The 19,814-nt window shown below is 40.6% G+C and overlaps 1 long non-coding RNA gene and 1 other non-coding gene across 2 annotated transcripts in view; one reads left to right on the top strand and one right to left on the bottom strand.

Moving 5' to 3' along the window:
• The window catches only part of LOC125133464 (uncharacterized), a 123,929-nt gene that overhangs the window by 12,584 nt on the left and 91,531 nt on the right, over positions 1 to 19,814 (top strand). The window lies entirely within an intron of this gene.
• LOC125134759 (U6 spliceosomal RNA) lies at positions 18,373 to 18,478 on the bottom strand. Its single transcript, XR_007136765.1, has one exon. It is a non-coding gene; the product is annotated as a U6 spliceosomal RNA (small nuclear RNA).

Below are 19,814 nucleotides of genomic sequence, written 5' to 3'. Positions count from 1 at the left end.
CGTGCTTATGTAATAAAACCTTCATAAGACCCCAAAAGGATGGGATTTGGAGAGTCTAGGTTGGTGAACATGTGGAGATTTGGAGAGAGGGGCACTCCTGGAGAGAGAGGGGAAGTCCTGTGCCCTTTTCTCATATCTTGCCCTATGCATCTCTTCCATCTGACTGTTCTTGAGTTCTAGCTTTTTTATTTTATTTTTTAAAAAATAACAGATTGGGAGTTCCCATCGTGGCTCAGTGGTTAACGAATCCGACTAGGAACCATGAGGTTGCAGGTTCAGTCCCTGCCCTTGCTCAGTGGGTTAACCATCCGGCGTTGCCGTGAGCTGTGGTGTAGGTTGCAGACATGGCTCGTATCCCGCGTTGCTGTGGCTCTGGTGTAGGCCGGCGGCTACAGCTCCGATTCGACCCCTAGCCTGGGAACCTCCATATGCCGCGGGAGCAGCCCAAGAAATAGCAAAAAGACAAAAAAAAAAAAAAAAAAGGTTCCCATTGTGGCTCAGTGGAAATGAATCCGACTAGGAACCATGAGGTTGTGAGTTCGCTCCCTGGCCTTGCTTAGTGGGTTAAGCACCTGGCGTTGCCATGGGTTGTGGTGTGGGTTGCAGACGCAGCTCGGATCCTGAGTTGCTGTGGCTGTGGTGTAGGTTGGCAGCTGTAGCTCTGATTGGACCCCTAGCCTGGGAACCTCCATATGCTACAAGTGTGGTCCTAAAAAGCAAAAAAAAAAAAAAAAAATTGGTAATCTAGTAAATACAATATTTCCCTGTGTTTTGTGAGCTACTCTAGTGCATGAATCCAACCCAAGAGAACCAACAATCTATAGCTGGCTGTTCAGAAGCCAGATGCTAATTTGGGCTTATGACTGGTGTCTAAAGTCGGGGAGGGAGACCAAGTCTTGTAGGACCAAACTCTTAACCTGTGGGTCTGTGCTCTCTCCAGGTAGAGTGGGTGAGGATATTGTTGATTTGTAGGCCACTTTGCTGATGTCCTGAAAATTATGGCTTTCAGCGAACCCCCACCCTCGCCCTGTACCACAATGGAAATTTGGACCCAGAGCCTTTTGGTTTGATAACAGTGATATTTGCTCATTCTAAAGAGTTCAAAGAGTGCAGAAAACTGCAATGATCAAGTGTAAAAACATACATAACCTTTCCTAAATCCCACCACCCAGAAATAACCACCATTAGCATTGAATGAGCACCATAGCAGACCCCACACACACGTGCACACATTCTTTGCTTCAGCACACGTTTCCATGTGGTCTTCTGGCTTTGAATGCTGCTGTGGGGCAGGCTGAGGCCATCCAGATTCTTCTACCTGGTATCTGAGGAAGTCTTTTTAAATTTTTGTTTATTTTAATTTTTAAAAATTTTATTGAAGTATAGTTGATTTATAAGGTCGTGGCAAGTTCTGCTGTGTACCAAAATGATTCAGTTACCATATACACATATCCATTCTCTTTCAGATTCTTTTCCTACAGAGATCATCACAATATTGAGTAGAGTTCTCTGTGCTATACAGCACATCTCTGTTGGCCAATCATTCCATATACCTCAGTGTGTCATATGCCAATCCCAACCCCCTCTGCCCATCCCTACCCCCCACCCCCATCCTGTCCCCTTTGATAAACATAAGTTTTTCAAAGTGAAGAAATTTTTATGGTTGAAGTTCAGCGACTTTGGTAGGAAATTGGGCTTTTTGTATCCAATTTCTTGTTATGTGCTGTGGACAAAATGTTGTTGCTTGCCATTCTGGTAAACAAAGAATGTTGCCCACCACCAGCCAGTGCAGCGGCTTTGATGGTATATCCAGAGGGAGATTCAGGATGGAGAAAAAAACAGGATACTGACCCTAAATAGTTAAGATGCATATTAAAGGAATAATTCAGTGAACCCAGACCTTTGCATCCTCCCAAACAGAAAAGCACTAAAATCATTAACTTCAGATGTCTGGTTTTTTGTGATTAGCAGTAACCTTTTGATGTTCTGACTACATTTTTTTTTTCTTCCAGCAAAAACTATATATCTTGGCTTGTCCCTTAACTCTTTGGGGCAGTCCTTCAGAGCTACCTGAGAGGCTGATTCCTGGGCTATAGTCCCTGAGTAAAAGCTAATTCCCAACTTTTAGGTTGTGCGTTTTTTGTTTGTTTCTTTGTTTGTTTCAGTTGACAGTGATAATGACCTTTCAATATCCAGACCTTTTTTTTTTTCCTCTAATTAGGGAAATTATCTGGCCTTTCATCTTGGAAAATTTCGGTTCCATTTGTTCGGTTTTTCGCTGCAGGGACACCAGCCATCCTAATACAGCTCCATGGTCACCTGCCCTACATAGCCATAAATTTCCCTCTAATTGCTTTAATTTTGTTTTGACTTTTGAATCATTGTGCACTGCCATTGCTGTAAACCCCTTTTCCCCATGTGTCTTTCATTGGCTCATCAACTGTGGTGGAATCTGTTTCTTGCCATTTCTAACACATTGTTCTGTAATGTTTTGGTCTTCAGTTTCATTGTTTGCCCTCTCCCTTTTCGTCCCATTTTGTTGTTTTCCATCTTGTCCTTAAGCTTTATTGAATTCATGTTCTTTTCCACTTGCTGTCTTGAGAAGCCTTTGTGGGAAAGCGTAGCTCTGTTCTTTGAGCTGATTTTCTTTGGGGTTAGTTTTGTGTGCTGAGTTCCTGGGAGGTGTTTGCCCAGTGCACGCTGTGTCCTTTGGCCCTGCTGTTGCTTGGGCAGCTCTGCCTGTGTGTGTGTAGGCCCGCCTCTCTGCTCAGTGAGGTGACTCAGGGGGGTAATTTCTTGACAGTCTTTCTACAGTATCTGGGAAATTTGTTTTCTTTTAGCAGTCCCAGAGGTAGGGCTGGGTATTTCCTGTGCTGTCCATTTTCGTGTGCCCTGAAATGGTGGCAGATGAGGGTTAGCATAGAGATTTGCCTTGGAGGCATTGTTTACTTGAGGGCTTGACCTGTAAACAAGGCCAGCCGCATAATTTCTGGGGCCCAGTGCAGAATGAAGATGTGGGGTCTTAGTTCAAGAAGTAGGGAAAGTGTGCCACTGAAGGTACCAAAACAAAGTCTTTTCCTTTAAAATTTTTTTTAATTACTTATCAAATCTAATGGGATAATAGTGGTACATGAGTAACAACACACATTTACAGATTTTAAAAACTAATGTTTTTGGTGGCATAGTTCTTGATAATTTAAAATTTTGGGGCGTTCCCTGATGGTCTGGTAGTTAGGATTTGGCCCAGGTTCAAGCTCTGATCTGGGAACTAAGATCCCACATCAAGCTGCTGCATGCTGTGGGGGAAAAAAATTTGAAACAGATTTTTCTATTGGTACATGGTTAAAAGTGTTAACAGCATTTTATAGGCTGTGACAACCAGAACTGGGTGCATAATTTCTAAGGCCCAGTGCAAAATGAAGATACAGGGATTTGTATTCAAAAAAAGCATGATAACAATTTTTCCTTTTTGTAGCCTCTCTTTTGAGTTGTCATGGAGTTTTTTGTTAGAGATTTAATATCATATTAGTAAAGAAAAATTAAAAACTGAAATTATTAGCAGGAATTTTACTATTCATCTTTATAGTATAGTAATCATGTAATGTTAGTTTAAAATACAAATATATGAGCATTTAATATGGAATCATCAAAATTAATTTCGTAGCTTGTGCATGCATGTGTATTTTGTTCTTATAATAGTGGAACGGCTGCACAAAACTAACTGAACTGTTTCACTTATTTACATGTGCACACTCTAAACTTTCAGGTTACTGTTGAGTAAAAAAGTACCAAAAGGAAAAGGAACTTTGGGTTGTCTTATTTTTCACTTTCTCATATGTCATCATTTTGAGCAGAAGTGGTTGTCTCATATAGGACAATTACCCAAATAAGAAAGGTACAATATATTCCTTTTAATTTTTTTGTCTTTTTTTTAGGGCTGCACCCAAGGCATATGGAAGTTCCCGGGCTAGGAGTCAAATTGGAGCTACAGATGCTGGCCTACGCCACAGCCATAGCAATGCAGGATCTGAGCTGCATCTGTGACCTAGACTGCAGCTCACGGCAATGCTGGATCCCTGACCCACTGAGCGAGGCTATTAGTCAGGTTTGTTTCTGCTGTGCCACAATGGGAACTCCCAATATGTTCCTTTTTAAATATTTAAAAATTTTAATTAATTTATTTAATTGAAGTATAGTTGATTTACAATGTTGTGTTAGTTTCAAGCATATAGCAGTGATTCAGTTATACATATATACATATATATGTTCTTTTTCAGAATATTTTCTCTTAATAGGTTATTACAAAATATTGAGTATAGTTCCCTGTACTATATAGTAGATCCTTGTTGGTTATTTTATTTTGGCTGTGCCCATGGCATGTGGAAGTTCTTCGGCCAGGGATTGAACCCATGCCACAGTAGTGACCCAAGCTGCTACACCAACAATGCTGGTTCTTTAACCTTCTGGGCCATAGGAAAACTACGGTTATCTATTTTATGTGTAGTAGTGTGTATAAATTAATCCTGACCTCCTACTTCATCTCTCCCCAACCCCCCTTTCCCCTTTAGTAACCATAAGTTTCTTTCCTATGTCTATGAGTCTCTCTCTTTCGCTCCCCCCACCCCCCCCATATATATGTATATTCTCAACAAAACACTAGGACACTGAATGTAGCAATGTGAGGTGGGAGGAGATGCACATCCTGAACAAGTGAAATTATTCTGGGTATGAAAGCCTGTTTCAACATTTGAAAATTAACATAATCTACCATACCAACAAGCTAAAGAAAAAAAAATCGTATGTTCATATCTCTTGACACAAAAAGCATCTGACAAAATCATGATAAAAACTTTCCGTAAACTAGGAATAGAGAAGAACATCCTCAACGAAAGAAAGAACATGCACAAAACTCTACAGCTACCATACACTTAATGGTGAAAGCCTGAATGCTTTCTTTCTAAGATCAAAAACAAGGCAAAGCAAAGGAGTTCCCATTGTGGCACAGTAGAAACGAATCTGACTCGGAACCATGAGGTTGTGGGTTTGATCCTTGGCCTCGCTCAGATCTCTTGTTGCTATGGCTGTGGCTCCGATTTGACCCCTAGTCTGGGAAACTTCATATGCTGCGGATGTGGCCCTAAAATGCAAAAAAAAAAAAAAAAAGAAAGGAAAGGATATCCATTTTTACCCTTCTTTTTTAACACAATACTGGAAGTTCTAACCGCTAAAATAAAGCAAGAAAAAAATACTAGACACACAGATTGGAAAGGAACAATTAAAACTGTCTTTGTTTGCAGATGATGTGATTATCCACATAGCCAATCTCAAGGAATTTACTGAAGCAAAACATTATAGAACTAATAAATAAGTTCAGCAATATCACAGGATGCAAGATCAATACACAAACATCAATTGCATTTCCATATACTAACAGTGTGGAAACCAAATTTAAAAGCATAATACTGGAGTTCCCATTGTGGCGCAATGGAAATGGATCCGACTAGGGACCATGAGGTTGTGGGTTCGATCCCTGGCCTTGCTCAGTGGGTTAAGGATCTGGCATTGCTGTGAGCGGTGGTGTAGGTCGAAGACATGACTCAGATGTGGCATTGCTGTGGCTCTGGCGTAGGCCGGCAGCAACAGCTCCGATTGGACCCCTATCCTGGGAACCTCCATTTGCCGAAGATGGGGTCCTAAAAAGCAAAAAATAAATAAATAAATAAATAAATGAAAAGAACAATATGGAATTCCCTGGTGGCACAGTGGATTAAGGATCTGGCATTATTACAACTGTAGCTTGGGTTGCTGCTGTGATGTGGGTTTGATCCCTGACTGGGAACTTCTACATGCTTTAGGCTCTGCCAAAACAACAACAACAACAACAACAAAACAAACAAAAACCAAAAAACAAACAGAAAAAGCATAATAAGGAATCACTTTAACCTGATATTAAGGCCTACTATATAGCTACAATAATTAAACAGTGTAGTATTGGAGGAGGGCTGGACACATAGATCATTGGAACAAAATAGATAACCCAGAAATAGACCTACACAAATATACCCAAGCTGTTATTATTTTTTTTCTTTTTTAGCCACTCCCATGGCATATGGAAGCTCCCAGGCCAGGGATCGAATCTGAGCCACAGCTGTGACCTACACCACAGCTGCAGCAATGCCAGATCCTTAACCTACTATCCTGGGCTGGGGATTGAACTGGCGTCTCCACAGAGACAAGCAGGATCATTAACCTACTGGGCCACAGTAGGAACGCTTACCCAACTTATTTTTTTTACAAAAGTGCAAAAGCAATTCAATGGAGGAAGCATAGCTTTGCAACAGTGTTGGAGCAGTTGGACATCCATAGGCAATAGGCAAAAAATGAATCTTGACCTATAACTCAAAATGTAAAATACAAAACTAGAAATCTTTTAGGGAAAAAAACCAAAGGTGCAAATCTTCAGGATATAGAACTATGCAGAGTTCTTAGATGTGATATCAAATGCATGATCCATGGAAGGAAAAATTGATAAACTGGACTTCATCAGAATTAAAAACATTTGCTCTCCTAAAGCCCATTTGAAGAGGATGAGAAGACAAATTACAGACTGGGAGAAAAAATTTGCAAACTACACATCCAACAAAGAACTAGTGTTTATGATATATAAAGAACCCTTTAGGAGTTCCCTTGTGGTGCAGTGGGTTAAATGTTGTCACTGTAGCGGCTGGGGTCACTGCTGTGGCACAGGTTGAATCCCTGGCCTGGGAATTTCCACATGCTATGGGTGTGGCCAAAAAAGAACCCTCTAAACTTAAAAATAGGTCTCAATTATTTTTTATAATTGCATGTAAATCTATAATTATCTCAAAATAAAAAGATAATTAAAAAACCCCGACATCTTCAGAACATCCTATTTTCTGACCCTCCAGATTATCATTCTTATTGAACTTTTCCTGTGGGACATTGGTCATGATTTTACAATTATTCGAATGGTTATTGTATAATATCTGTCTCCTGTTAGGCTGCCAGCTCTATCCTGCTATATCTCCAGTGCTGAAACAATGCTCAATAAATATTTTTTGAATGCATAAGAGCGAGGGCCTTGCAGAATTATTGAAGGGTTTGAAATTGCTTTGTATTTGGCAAATACTTAATTTATTTCTTTTTTGTCTTTTTGCCATTTCTTGGGCCGCTCCCGCGGCACATGGAGGTTCCCAGGCTAGAGGTCGAATTGGAGCTGTTGCCGCCAGCCTACGCCAGAGCCACAGCAACGTGGGATCTGAGCCGCATCTGAGACCTACACCACAGCTCATGGCAACGCCGGATCCTTAACCCACTGAGCAAGGGCAGGGACCGAACCTGCAACCTCATGGTTTCTAGAAGGATTGGTTAACCACTGAGCCACGAAGGGAACTCCTGTATTTGGCAAATACTTTAAATCCATGCCTCGCCCACTTTCTCTTTTTTGGAAAAATGAACACCTTATCCTCTTCCCAGAATACCCCTCATCCTTTGATCCTCTTGGCTGAGCCTTGCATCATCAGCAGCCTCTGTACAACATATGCCTCTTCTCCAGATTTTCCACGTTGGACAGCTGCCGAGAATGTCTGCCCCCTTGGCCTCCTCAGGGCTGAGTTTACGCAGTAATTAGTCTCATTACTCAGTGCTGGAATTTTAGACAGACAGCACGATGCTGTTATTATTCAGTGAAAAACAACATCTAAATTGATCCAGCGCTCAGTGAAAATGACATTTCTAGGTCTGTTTATAACAGCCTATTCAAACATTTTGACTTATTACTAAAGACAATTCAAGTGCCTTCAATGACAAGTTATTTTCAGAAAATATATTGAGGGGAATCTCTGTGATGGGTAAGACCTTGTAACAAAGTGACTTATTTGACATGAAAAGTTAGTTTTAGAATTCTGTTTGAATTCTGAGCAGTGTTTGACTGAGAAAGAAGGGATGGATGGTCTGGGAAGTTATAGCAGGGCAGCATTCCTGTTTGTTGCTTTGAACCAGTCTGGTTGTCAAAGAAGTCAGCAGGATTTTCTTAGGCGGTCTGATTTAGCACAGTGTTATTGAAGCATATATAGTTTTTCAAGACAGCGGAGAAATCCTGCTTAATGACTACAGAAATAGTATATTATCAATGCAGGAGACTTAGAAAATAGTAAAAACAAACAAAAACCACAACAGCAACAACCAAAAAGACACAGAGCCAAAAATGACAATGGCCAAAAAATAGCACCCCCCACCCCGCCAGGACACTGACATTGGTACGATACTACTCACTAAACTATAGACTTTATCTGGATTTTACCAGGGTTTCCATTTAATGTTCTTTTGCTGTTCCGGGAGCCAGTCTAGTATTAAACAGTATGTTTAATCATCATGTCTCCTTAATCTCTTCTGTCTTTGTCAGTGCAACAGTCTCTCGTGACCCTGACACTTCTGAAGAGTACTGACTAGTTATTTTGTAGACTCTTAACTTTATTTGAATTTGTTGGATGTTCCTACTTGATTGCAATGAAGTTATGTACTGTTGGCAAGAGTACCACAGAAATGGGCTTTTCTCATTGCTTCATATCCAAGGGTTCATAGTCTTGATAGGTCTTATTAATGGCTTTATTAATCTTGATCACTAGGTTATGGTGGTGTCTTCTGGGCTTGGTCACTTCTGTTTGTATTAATAAATATCTTTGAATCTATGCAAATCTTGTTTCTATTTAAACATTTGCCAACTAGTTGTAGCACTCATTGGCTCATTTTGTTAGCAATAAAAGGGGGAATGGAAGGACTCTTAAAAGTTTAATCAGTATCCTTCTGTTTCCCTTCCATGTTTGGTAAATATGTGTTTCCATAACATATATATATATATTATATACATAATATATATGAACGTATATAATAAATTGAATATACATAGAACCAATGTGGGGAAAAGGGAACCCTCCTACACTGTTAGTAAGAATGTAAATTGGTGCCACTGTGGAGAACAGTATAGATTTTCCTTAAAAAACTAAAAATAGTTACCATATGATCTTGCAATCTCACTCCTGGGCATGTGTCCAGACAAAACTATAATTCAAAAAGATACATACACCCCAATATTCATAGCAGCATTATCTATACAATAGCCAAGACACAGAAACAATCTAAATGTCCATCGACAGCTGAATGGATAAAGAAGATGTGGTGTGCATGCATATGTGTGTGTGTGTGTGTGTGTGTGTACTTAGCCATAAAAAATAATGCAATAATGCCACTAGTAGTAACAAGTATGGGCATAGAGATTTTCATGTTATGTGAAGTAAGCCAAATAGAGAAAGCGAAATGTCATAAAATATCACTGAACTTATTTACAAAACAGAAATAGACTCACAGAGATAGAAAACAAACTTATGGTTACCAAAGGAGAGAGCTGGGATGGGGGGAGATAAATTAGGAGTTTGGGATTAGGAGATACAAACAACTATATATAAAACATGTAAGCATCAAGGACCTAGCACAGGGAACATAACATAGCATAGCACAGGGAACTGTACTCAATATCTTCTTTTTTTTTTTTTTTTGGTGTTTCTAGGGCTGCACCGTGGCATATGGAGGTTCCCAGGCTAGAGGTCCAATTGCAGCTGCAGCTGCCAGCCTACACCACAGCCATAGCAATGTGGGATCTGAGCCACATCTGCGACCTACACCACAGCTCCTGGCAACAGCAGATCCTTAACCTCCTGAGCGAGGTCAGGGATCAAACCTGTGACCTCATGGTTGCTAGTCAGATTCATTTCCCCTGAGCCACAACGGGAACTCCCTCAATATTTTATAATAACCTGTTATGGAGAAGAATCTGAAAAATAGTATATATATGTATATACATAGCTGAATCACTTTACCATACACTTGAAACTAACACATTATAAACTAGCTATAATAAAAATAAATAGGATATATTGTTATATATAATAATGCTATTTTGCAACTAGCTGTTAACAATGGATCATGAACCTTTTTCCTTATCACTAAATATTTTTTAGAACATGAGTGCTATAGCTAGTTAGTAGCATTTTATTTTATGATTCCATTATTTTTCTAGCCAGTTTTCAATTTTGGGGTGATTGGTTAAGTTATTTTCTATTAAATATAGAGCACAGTGAATATCTCTATACACACATCTTTGCACACATCTCTGTATTTCCTAAGGATAATTTTTTTGAAGTCAGATTGCTGGCTCAAAAGGTGTGCACATTTTTAAAACATTTGATACACACTGTAAACTTCCTCTCTCTGATCAAAAATGCAGATGCATGGCAGATTCTCCCATTCATTCTACTTTCATTGATGTTTTATGTCAGGATTTTCAGTGTTCTTGCTCATAGTGTAATCATTTAAGAATAATTATATTCCCCACAAAGCCAGCTCTCCATTTTCAGAACCAACGACTGTGGGTGGAGACACAGGATACTGCAGACACCAGCCTATGGAGTGTTGGGGGTGAGTTGGGGGTGCTCAGCAGTTAGTATTAGGAGTCTTCCTGAGTAAGCCTGAGCTCACAGTCAGTGGGCTGCCCACTGAGAGAGGCTGCTCAGGTGGCCCTCAGTGTTCAGATCCCAGCGTCACCTCTGGGAGGCTTATTAAAATGTAGGTTTCTGGGTTCAAATTCAGCTCTTTTATTTTTATTTATTTATTTATTTGTTTTAGGGTCACACTCGCGGCATATGGAAGTTCCCAGGCTAGGGGTCGAATCAGAGCTGCAGCTGCCGGCCTACACCGCAGCCACAGCAACACAGGATCTGAGTCGTGTCTGCATCCTACACTGCAGCTTTCGGCAACGCCAGAGCCTTTAACCCACTGAGTGAAGCCAGGGATCAAACCCGCATCCTCATGGATCCTAGTCGGATTCATTACTGCTGAGCCATGATAGCTGCCCCGTCAAATTCATATTTAAAGATCAGAATGCTTGGAGGAGAGTCCCAGGCATCTATATTTTAAAAAGTCTCATCTGTGTTTTAAAAAGGTGGTCCTTGGGGCGATACTTTGAGAAACACCACTTTCAGCTCTAAGCAATCTTGAGATTATTCTTTGGAGACTAGGAAAAATAAAGTGGACATGTGAATTTATGCCTTAATTTTCAACATGTGCTAGGGCAGATTTTCTCTAGGCTTCCTCTCATACGTATCTATGGTTAGTCCTCTTTTTAAATATAATTTATTCATTCCCTCCTTTTATTCTTTTTTTTTTTTTTTCCTTTTTTGACCACCCTGCAGCCTATGGAGTTACTTGGCTGGATCCTTTAACACTCATGCCCTCTGGGGATTGAACCTGCATTCCGGCGCTGCAGAGAGGTAGAGGATCCCGTTGTGCCACAGCAGGAATTCTTCTTTTTCTTCTTCTTCTTTGTCTAGGCTCTTTTGAGAAAGTGTGCTTTTCTCAAATAGGAACATTTCCTTTGTCTCAAATGAATAATCACTCAGTCCCACTGTTTTATTTCTCCTTCAGCCCTTCTTGCTTTGATGCCCATACTTCTTACATGTGATTCCATGGGATGCTCACAGCAGCCCTTCAGGGTAAGGGGAGCTGGTATGAGTAGCCATTGCATTTGCAAAGATTAGGAAACCGGCTTAGACAGATGCATAGTAACAATAATTACATGCACTGAGTCTCTGTTGTGTCCCAACACCCCTGCAGAGCGGAAATTAGATCTTTTTTTTTTTTTTTTTCTGGCAGTGTCTGGGCCAGGGATTGAACCTTTGCCACAACAGTGACACTCTGGGATCCTTAACTCCCTAAGCCACCAGGAAGTTAGATTAGAGTGGAAATTAATATCTTAGGTCCCCAAAAGGTCATGAGACTGACCTAAGTGAGTTGGTTGGAAACAGCTGAAGTTCATATCATAGTCTGGTCCAGACCAGATTCTCATTGTAGCTTATCAAGCCCACTGCTCTTTGATGGCAGAATTGGGGTGAGAACTCCGGAGTGCTGGCTCCTGGTCCAGTAGAGTTGCCCCTGAACCATGACACCTTCAGGTATATTTAACACAATCCTAGGGTGCGGGTATGTGTGGTGGAAGTGGGGGTTGGGATCATCGGAGTTCTGGGTTCTTGGTTTTGTGTGGTCTCTGTCTGCTGGTATATGAACATACAATCTTTGTGTGTGTGTGGGGTGGGAAGGAGGGAGCAGGATACATGTTTTTGGCTTTTAGAATGCCTTGGTCCCCAACCGCAACACCAACAGTTCAGAAAAAGATCTACTCAGGAGCATCACATTTTTGGAAGCCTTTGTGCATCATACATGAGTGGGTTGTAGAGATTGGGCTGGTGTGGAGGAAATGAATCTTCACAATGCATTACTGCTCCTGAATTTCCAGGCTGTTATAGTTTTTTGGGGCGTGAACATGAGGCATTTTAAGGTATGATATCTAAAAATGTACTTGATATTAAATCATAGTTCTGCTCTTGGAGTTTCTGTCGTGGCACAGCGGAAATGAATCTGACTCACATGAAGGTGTGAGTTCGATCCCTGGCCTCGCTCACTGTGGGTTAAGAATCCGGTGTTGCCATGAGCTGTGGTGTAGGTCGAAGACGCAGCTTGGATCCTGTGTTGCTGTGGCTGTGGTGTAGGCCGGTGGTTGTAGCTGCGATTGGACCCCTAGCCTGGGAACCTCCATATGCTGCGGGTGTGGCTCGCCCCCTAAAAAAGACAAAAAAAAAAACAAAACAAAACATAGTTCTTCTCTTCACATACTTTATGGAGAACATGGGACATGATTTCATTTATACAGATTATTAGGCTCAATTCCTTAAAACAGACTAGCTTCTCCTTCTCCTACTTCTTTTTCTTCCCCTTCTCCTTCTTCTTCCTCCTCCTCCACCCCTTCCCCCTTTACTTCCTTCTCCTCTTTCTGTTCTTCTTTTTCTCGGGGGGGGGGGGTGCTACACCCATGACATGTGGAAGTTCCTGGGCCAGGGATCAAATCCGTGCCAGAGCAGTGACAATGCCAAGTCTTTAACTGCTAGACCACCAGGGAACTCTGAGCCTAGCTTCGTAAATTAATGGATTTGATGTGTGCAAGGGTAATTTTAGAGTAAGAACTTCCTAAATTATGAGGTTTGAGAGAGTGGGGAGTGTGTTGTAATTACTCTGTGTATAGCATATTCATCAGTTCTGCTATCTCATAGTAAAGATTATGTACCTACATTAAGTATAATGTATACACACATAAGAACCCTCTTGAGTAGATAGGGTACTGAGAGCAGCAGGTCCTTAAAATAGCTCCATTTCTCTGCATACAAAGTTAAGGAAAGAAAGCAATTGACTTCCAGATGACTTTTTAGTTTCCTTTTAGGGCTGCACCTGTGGCATATGGGCATTCCTGGGCTAGGGGTCAAATCAGCGCAGCTGCCAGCCTACGCCACAGCCACAGCAACGCTGGATCCTTAACCTACTGAGCGAGGCCAGGGGTCAAACTCCCATCCTCACAGACACTATATCAGCTTCTTATCCCACTGAGCCACAGTGGGAACTCTTCTCCTATGACTTTTTTTTTTTTTTGGTCTTTTTGCCTTTTCTAGGGCCACTCACCACAGCTCATGGCAATGCCAGATCCTTAACCCACTGAGCAAGGCCAGGGATCGAACCCACAACCTCATGGTTCCTAGTCAGATTCGTTAACTACTGAGCCACGACGGGAACTCCTCCTAGATGACCTTTTAACAACTTCTTCCTTTCCCTGAAACTTCATATACCTTCTCTCTCATTCTCACTTTGAACAATCAAGGAGAACCTACAAAACTACCTGTCATCACATCTATAGAATGACTGAATCCCTCTGTGTTTCTTTGCCTTCCCTCCTGTTACTTTGGGTACCCCCTTCCTATGCCTTTTCGAGCACTTTGCTCCAGGACTCTTCCCCTTTTCTGTATCATCCAGTTTTCCCTATCTACTGGATCATTCCCATCAGCATATACAATTTGCTACAAAATCATCCATTCTAAGGTTGAAAAAAGCTTCTTTATTCTCTTTCGTTCCCTGATGATTTATTCCTCTCCTCCCTTTATAGTAAAACTCCTTGAAAACGCTGTCATATTCCTTTTTGAACAGAGGCCAAATCAGGTCACTCCTGTGTTCAAAACCCACCGATGATTTCCTATCTTCGAGTAAAGCCGAAGTCTTCACAATGGTCTGCAGGAACCTGCATGATCTGGCTCCCTCCTGTCTCTCGACTCTCATCCCGTCTCCCTTTTTCTTACCTCAGAACTAGTAATGGGCTTAATAAAATGAACATGGTCCTACTACCCCTTGCCATAGAGGGCTGAAGATCTCTAGCCAGATTGGTAGTGGCTTGCTTAATCACTGCTCATCTCTGTGAGTGCCAGCATTGCATGGCAAGAACTTGGGAAACCCTAGGGTCCCGCAACTCCCCAGTTAAGACATCTATCCGGAGAAAATCATAATTCTAAAAGATACATGCTGGAGTTCCCACTGCAGCTTAGCAGTAACAAACCCAACTAGTATTCATGAGGATGTGGATTCAATTCCTGGCCTTGCTCAGTGGGTTAAGTATCTGGCATTGCCGTGAGCTGTGGTGTAGGTTGCAGATGCGGTTTGAATCCCCGAATTGCTGTGGCTGTGTCTGTGGCTGGCAGCTGCAGCTCTGATTTGACCCCTATCGTGGGAACCTCCATATGCTGTGGGTATGACCCTAAGAAGACAAAAAAAAAAAAAAAGATACATGCACCCAGTGTTCACTGTGGCACTATTTGCAATAGCCAAGACAACATGGAAGCAACTTAAATGCCATAAGCAAAAGATTAGATTAAAAAGATGTGGTATATATATGTGTGTGTGTGTATATGTGTATATATACACACAATGGAATATTACTCAGCCATAAAAAGAATGAAATAATGTCATTTGCAGCAACATGGATGAACCTAGAGACTATCACAGTAAGTGCAGTTAGTCAGTGAAGACAAACATCATATGATAGCACCTATATGTGGAATCTAAAAAAAGGATACAAATGAACTTAATTGCAGAACAGAAACAGACTCACAGACTTTGAAAAACTTATGGTTACCAGAGGGAACAGGTGATGGTGGAGGGAGGGATGGACGGGGGGTTTGGGTTTGGCACATTCACACTAACGTATGTGGAATGATTGGCCAGTGGGGACCTGCTACATAGCACACAGAACCTACCCAATATTTTGTGATAATCAATGTGGGGAAAGAATCTGAAAGAGAATGGATATGTGTATATGTATGACTGAATCACTTTGTTCGCAACCTTGTAAATCAACTATAGTTCAATAAAGTTTTAAAAAATTAAGAAAATACCCAGTTAAGAAGCTTGATTTACTCTTTCCTACTTGCCCTCTTTGGAATAATCGATTTCTTAATTATTTTTCTCCTCTATTTATAAACATTCTTGTAGTAATCTTTTTATGGTTACTCTAGAAAGTACTGTATGCATCCTTACTTATTATAGTTATAGGTTTCTTTAAAATAATGCTCTTATCACCTTCTAAATAAGAAATACAAGAAACTTACCTCAATATTTAATACCCTCTTGCTTTTTTTGCTATTGTTATATTTTCACTTATGTATTTATTACACGTTTTATAAAACATTATCTTTATTGTTTTAAAAATAAATGTTCCTTTGTATTCATCCCATTTTTATTCTGTCTCGTATCCTTCATTCTTTCCTGCAGTTTTGCTTCCATCTGAGGTCATTTTATTTAAGCCTGAGGGACCCTGCTTCTTTCAGTTCTGGTTTTTTTGTTTGTTTGTTTGTTTTTGTCTTTTTAGGGCCGCACCTGAGGCATATGGAGGTTCCCAGGCTAGAGGTAGAATCAGAGCTGTAGCTGCCAGCCTACACCACAGCCACAGCACCACCAGATCTGAGCTGAGTCTGCAACCTATACCACAGCTACAGCAATGCTGGATACTTAACCTACCGGGAGAAGCCAGGGATCAAACCTGTGACCTCTTGGATGCTCGTCAGATTCATTTCCGCTGAGCCACAACAGGAAATCCTTGGTTCTGTTTCTCTTTACTGGATGAACAATATGCCCCCCACCCCACCACTTTAAAGATGTTATCTATTGTCTCTGACTTCCTCAGTTTCTGTTGAAAACAAAGCGCCATCCCAAGGACTTCTGTATATGGCTCATTAGCCTGACCTGTGTCAGATGGTCACCCCTGACTTCAAGGCTGGGAATCCTAGTATGTCCATACATCCCACCTTTACTGTAGAGCTAGGTAAGGGAGAAGGGAGTTGGACAAATTGTTGCTGAAGTAAATGACAATATGTGGGTCTTGTACTGGGTGGCAACAGAAGGAATGTAGTCAAGAGACATTGTCTGGAAATAATCCATAATATATGGTGGCTGTTTTGCTATGGAAGGAAAATTATAGGATAACTCTAAGGTGTGTGGACCGAGTAACTAAGAGGGTAATGATAAGATTCACAGAAATATGAGTATCTAGAATACTGACTTCTTTTGTGAAAGAGATGAGTTTGGTTAAAACCTAATGAGTTTGTGAGATTGGGAGCTACTGATTTTTTTTAATGTTTATATCGTATCCAGCCTTCTTAACTAGTTCTCATGGTCAGTTTTTCAGTAATCAACATGGGTGTTTTTTAGGTAAGACAGTCATAGTATCTGCAAATAATGATAGTTTTTCACTTTCATTTCAAAACTTTTATTTAAAAAACTTGAAAGGCATTGCTTTTTCTTTTATAGTATTTTGCTAAGAAGTCATTTTGATCCTTAATCTTTTAATGTGATATTTTTGCCTCTCTGTAACCTATTATGATTTTCTCTTTTTTCCTGTTCCTTTTTAAATTTATTTTAAAAATTAAAGTATAGTTGATTTACAGTGATCTTCTCTTTATCTCTGGAGTTCTAAAATTTCATGATAGTGTGAGTTTTTTTAAAAAATTTTTTTATTGACATAAGTACTCAGATGGGTCATGGGTCATTTCAATTGAGAGATTTGTGTTCCCTGAATTAATAATTTCCTTTCTCAGCTTTCTCTGATTTCACTTTCTGGAACTCTTCTCATATGAATGTTAAACCTCATGAACTGATTTTCAACTTTTCTCTGATTCTCAATGTCTGTCATCCGTCTGTCTTCCTGTCTGTCTGTCTCTCTTCCCTTCTGGAAAGTTTTCTTGATTTATCTTTAAAAAAAATCTTGGAGTTCCTGTCGTGGCGCAGTGGTTAACGAATCTGACTAGGAACCATGAGGTTGTGGGTTCGATCCCTGGCCTTGCTCAGTGGGTTAAGGATCCGGCGTTGCCGTGAGCTGTGGTGTAGGTTGCAGACACGGCTGGGATCCCACGTTGCTGTGGCTCTGGCATAGGCCGGCAGCTGCAGCTCCAATTAGACCCTTAGCCTTGGAACCTCCATATGCCGGAGCAGCCCTAGAAAAGGCAAAAAGACAAAACAAACAAACAAACAAAAAAAACAAATAAAAAAAATCTCTTCTAGGAGTTCCTGTTGTGGCTCAGTGATTAACAAACCCAACTAGGATCCATGAGGATGCGGGTTCCATCCCTGGCTTCAATCAGTGGATTAAGGATCCGACGTTGCCATGAACTGTGGTGTAGGTCACAGACACGGCTTGGATCCTGTGTTGCTGTGGCTGTGGTGTAGCCTGGGAGCTCTGAATCAACTCCTAGCCTGAGAACTTCCATGTGCCACGCATGTGGCCCCAAAGAGCAAAAACTAAACAAAACAAAATTCTTCTACTGAGTCTTTGAATTGTCGATTTCCAGAAGCCTTTCTTATTTTTTGCCTTTCTCTTTAATTTCTATCTTGTTTCACAGATTAAATATCTAATTGTTGATTTTCAGAAGTTTTCCTTATTTTTTGTCTTTCTCTTTAATTTCTAATCTTGTTTCACAGATTAAATATGTCCTCTCTGAGGACATTAGTTATAATACAAAGTTTTTTTCTACTTCATGAATTATCTCTCTCTCTCTTTTTTTTTTTTCCCTGGGTTGCTTCCTTTCCTGGGTTTCATTTTTTACAATTTTCATTCAAAGTTAATAATTCCTCAAAGTTTGTTATAGAAAACAGCATCCTCTGCAAGTTTTCCCTTCTGTCTCATTTCTCTTCCCCTATCCCAAGCATACACTTTCAGTTTTGTTTTTTTGGCTGCACCTGCAACATGTGGAAGTTCCCAGGCCAAGGACTGAACTTGCACTGCAGTTCTGACCTGCACCACAGTTGCGGCAATGCCAGATTCTTAACCCGCTGTGCCACAGTGGAACTTCCAATTCTTAAAAAAAAAAATACAGTGGGATGTTTTATTGAGATATGTTACAAGAGCGCAGATGATACCTAAAGCAAGGAAAGCTTCAAAAAATGGAATGCTTCACAAATGTGCATGTCATCCTTGTATACAGGTCAAGGTAATCTCTGTATGGTTCCAGTTTTAGTATATGTGCCCTGTCAAAGCGAGCACTCAACACTTTTAGTTGATATTTCTAAATACCACTCTTGGAGTTCCCATTGTGGTGCAGTGGCTAACGAATCCGACTAGGAACCATGAGGTTGCAGGTTTGATCCCTGGCCTTGCTCAGTGGGTTAACGATCCCACGTTGCTGTGGCTGTGGTGTAGGCCGGTGGCTACAGCTCCAATTAGACCCCTAGCCTGGGAATCTGCATAGAGGGGAAGCGGCCCTAGAAAAGACAAACAAACAAAAGCCATCCTTGCATCACTACGTGATTTTTCAGTTTTAGGCACTATCTTTTTTTGATTGGAGACTGAGAACTCAACCCTCCTTCCAGTCTCTGCTGCCATAAACATCCTCTCGTCCGTCCTCCCTCCATACTTCCGGTGGTATAGGGTTGTTACGGAGTGGGTATGCTGTTACTATTTGCCATTGCAAATTGGGTTCTTTGTCTTTTCTTATTGATTTGTACCAGTTATTTATGTAGCTGGCTTATTGGTCTTTTGTTAGTTGTATGTGTTACAGAAAGCTCCCATTCTGAGCCTCTCTTTATTATATAGAACCTTAAATTCAATGTAATCACACTCAGCAGTCTTTTCCTTTATCATTTGTGCTTCCTCCTCTTGTTAAAGAAATTTACCTTGAGGTCATGAATCTGTTTTCCTATATTTCCTCCTTAAAGTTCAAAACCATGTTTTTCACATTTAGAACCTCAATTCACCTGAAAAATTAATTTTCCATTTGATGTGAAGAAGAGATACCATTTTTTATTATTTTCCATTGGGTTATCAGTTGTCCCAATGCTACTTATTAAATAGTGTGGCTTTTCTCCACTAATTTTTTTTTTTTTTGTCTTTTGTCTTTTTAGGACCTCATCTGTGGCATATGGAGGTTCCCAGGCTAGGGGTCTAATCAGAGCTGTAGCTGCTGGCCTACACCACAGCCACAGCAACACTGGATCTGAGCTGCATCTGCGACCTACACCACAGCTCACAGCAATGCCGAATCCTTAACCCACTGAGCAAGGCCAGGGATGGAACCCAAAACCTCATGGTTCCTAGTCAAATTCGTTAACCACTGAGCCACACAGGAACTCCTTTATCTCTTTTTTAAACAGAAGAGGCTTATAAAGTTAGGATAATTAATTCTTTAACTGATAGAATATACCTTTGAAACTGTTTTGGACTTTTTTTTTCTTTTTCCTTTGTGGGTTTGATTTTAATGACTGATTAAATTTATGTAATAGTTGCAGGACTATATAAATTTTCTTAAAGTATATTTTCCTGTGAAATTACCTATTTTATGCAATTTGCAGATACATTGGTGTTCAATTGTAGATAACAGACT

The sequence above is a fragment of the Phacochoerus africanus genome, chromosome 8 (assembly GCF_016906955.1).
Source record: "Phacochoerus africanus isolate WHEZ1 chromosome 8, ROS_Pafr_v1, whole genome shotgun sequence".
NCBI lineage: Eukaryota > Metazoa > Chordata > Mammalia > Artiodactyla > Suidae > Phacochoerus > Phacochoerus africanus.
Note: the sequence above shows the minus strand (reverse complement) of the source record. Positions and strands in the feature narration are given on the sequence as shown.